This window comes from Mesoplodon bidens, assembly GCF_964165515.1.
Source record: "Mesoplodon bidens genome assembly, chromosome: 5".
Classification (NCBI taxonomy): domain Eukaryota; kingdom Metazoa; phylum Chordata; class Mammalia; order Artiodactyla; family Ziphiidae; genus Mesoplodon; species Mesoplodon bidens.
Window position 1 is genome coordinate 134,623,622 of NC_138161.1, and position 2,997 is coordinate 134,626,618.

At 35.3% G+C, this 2,997-nt stretch overlaps 1 pseudogene across 1 annotated transcript; it reads left to right on the top strand.

Moving 5' to 3' along the window:
- Positions 1–543: 543 nt before the first annotated feature.
- On the top strand, positions 544–1,113 carry LOC308618095 (molybdopterin synthase catalytic subunit-like; annotated as a pseudogene). Its single transcript has one exon. The product of its transcript is annotated as a molybdopterin synthase catalytic subunit-like (transcript).
- Positions 1,114–2,997: the final 1,884 nt, after the last annotated feature.

Below are 2,997 nucleotides of genomic sequence, written 5' to 3' on the forward strand. Positions count from 1 at the left end.
TTCATTGTCCTGGATTTTAGACCTGCAAAATATAATATATTAGAGATTATTTAGTCCAAATTAATCTATTTTAATTTTTACAAGTCATAAAACATTTTTATATTTCTCATTAAAAATGAAAAGTAACAAAATCACACATTAAAAAACTATTTCAAACTGTGACAAATGTTCTAATTAAAAAATTATCTAATTAGATATAAATGATTCTAAAATGATGCACCACATACTAACTTTGATGTTTTAAACTTTCAAGTTGATAACATTGCAGTCTTTCAATAGAACTTTCCTTGGTTCTTAAAACGTGTACAAAGGCGCTTCCGCCTCCGTGGACTGGGATACCTCTGGAGGGTTCCCTAACGGGATGGTGCCATGGTGCCAGGTTGTAGTGTAGTATTTTGCAAAAAGTGCTGAAATAGCAGGAATTCGCTCAGAGACCATTTCTGTGCCACAAGAAATAAAAGCATTGCAGCTGTGGAAAGAGAGAAACACACCATCCTAGATTGGCTGATGTCAGAATCAGGTAACGTGCTGTTCGTCAAGAATATGTCGAGGTTGGATATCTGCTCCTCCTGCTTCAGTCGGGAGATAAAATTGTCATTATTCCCCCCATTGGGGGGGAATAGGAGGATAGTGTTTCCGATCCACTTGGGAAGATATGAATGAAGTTGAAGAGAAATCTAAAGATATAATGAAATTCACATCTGAGAAATTTTCAGTAGATGAAATCTCACAGCTGGCGATTTCTCCACTCTGTGATACAATATCCCTATTTGTAGGGACTACAAGGAATAACTTTGATGGGAAAAAAGTCATTAGCTTAGAGTATGAAGCATATCCACCAATGGCAGAAAATGAAGTCAGAAAAATTTGTAGTGACATTAGGCAGAAATGGCCAAACGCATAGCAGTGTTCCATCCACTTGGCTTAGTTCCAGTGTCCGAAGCAAGCTTTATCATTGTGTCCTCCGCCCACAGAGCTGCATCCCTCGAAGCTGTGAGCTATGGCATTAATACTTTAAAAACCAAGGTGCCCATATGGAAAAAGGAAATATATGAAGAATTATCATCCTCTTGGAAAAGAAACAAAGAATACTTTGGGACAACCAGTGATTAAACCACTTAGGTTTTTTAGAGTTTTAAAACTTAAATTTAGTAAACTCTTATCTTTGATCACATTTTGATTTTTCTTCTCCAGAAGATAGTTTACTGAACATAATCTCTTATGTGACACGAGTTGAACAAAAGAGAGAAAAAAATAAAAATAAATGAGTGTTTAGGATGAGAGCTTACCCGAGAACTAGAGATAGTGGAAAGAAAGGTTAAATTTATGGAAAAAAATGGAAGAATAATTTAAATGTGAGCAAAGATGCCTGAGGTAGGCATATTATTCCATGACTAAGTTCTACTTGTAACTTGACTCACACTGAGCTGTGGCCCCCTCCTCACTACAGCTAGCCCCCACCTCCTCTGCCTATACCCAGTGATGCCATGTCATCAGGGATGTATTTTGGGAATATTGGCAGAACTAGAAGACATAAACAGTCCTTATCAGATACTCTTGATATGATATATTTTTAGAATTTACATATTTAAAACATAAGCTAAATAAGCCTGATTTAAAAAGTTTAGAAGCAACATTTTCCTGTTTTTTAAAACTCAGTGATAATACCTAAGATATTTCATAATATGGAGATTTCTAGTATTTCAGAATCTATAATCTTATCATAATACTTACTGTATTTTTAGCTATTAGTATGCTACAACTATATATATTAGCATAGAATTGTTACACAACAAGGCAAACTAACTAGAAACAAGAGTACTTTGTGTTATAGTGTTAGTTATAAAATTGACCCCACACTAACTTAAAAAGGAAAATTATATGATCATTTAGTAAAACATTTTCAGATAGTTTTCTTTTAATTGCTTAAGCAACATTACCATTAGTGAAGTCATTAATAGAGTTATGTTTACTGCAAGATCTTTTTTTTTTTTTTCTTGTGGTACGTGGGCCTCTCACTGTTGTGGCCTATCCCATTGCGGAGCACAGGCTCCGGACGCGCAGGCTCAGCGGCCATGGCTCACGGGCCCAGCCACTCCGCGGCATGTGGGATCTTCCCAGACCGGGGCACAAACCTGTGTCCCCTGCATCGGCAGGCGGACTCTCAACCACTGCGCCACCAGGGAAGCCCTTCTGCAATATCTTTATACTGAATAACGGTCCAGTTTTTGCTTGGCCATCCTATATACTGTCTTGATAGATCTTGGTATATAAGTTCCACATAGTTCTTTTTTTAATTGAAGTATAGTTGATTTACAGTGTTGTGTTTGTTTCGGGTGTAAGCATGGGGATTTGGGTTTTTTTTTTTTTTTGCAGATTATATTCCATTATAGGTTATTACAAAATATTGGGTATAGTTCCCTGTGCTGTACAGTAGATGCTTGTTGTTTAAAAAAATAAACAAAAAAAATACACACACATAACAAGATAGAAGTTTTCAACACTTATCACCATGTTAAACTGAAAGCTAAAGAACTTGAAGAGTTATTATATGAGAAAGTAAGGGGCACTTCATAGGCTTTAGAGTGTGGGTTCTAGAATAAGGTTGCCCGAATTTTAACTTAAAAATGTTAAAGTAAATTTCTGAAGGTTCTGTAATCATGAGAAATTTAGCATGTTCATCACTCAGTTATTTCAACAAAAAACTGGATAATTACAATAACTATTTTATCAGATTAAATGTCATAATGCCTCTAAAGAGCTTAAAGCAGTGCCTTACACATAGTAATCCCTCTGTACATGGTCCTACTGTCATTATTTATGTTCATATGAAATGTGTGACAGAGTTTCATCTAGACATAGTGCTCATTAAAAAATGGTGAATGGATAACTTTCTCAATGATAATATGGTATTACAATATGATATTGAACACCAGAAGGAAAAAATTACTATGCATTCATTAATTTTCAAATAGCATCCAATGTTCACTTCTCATT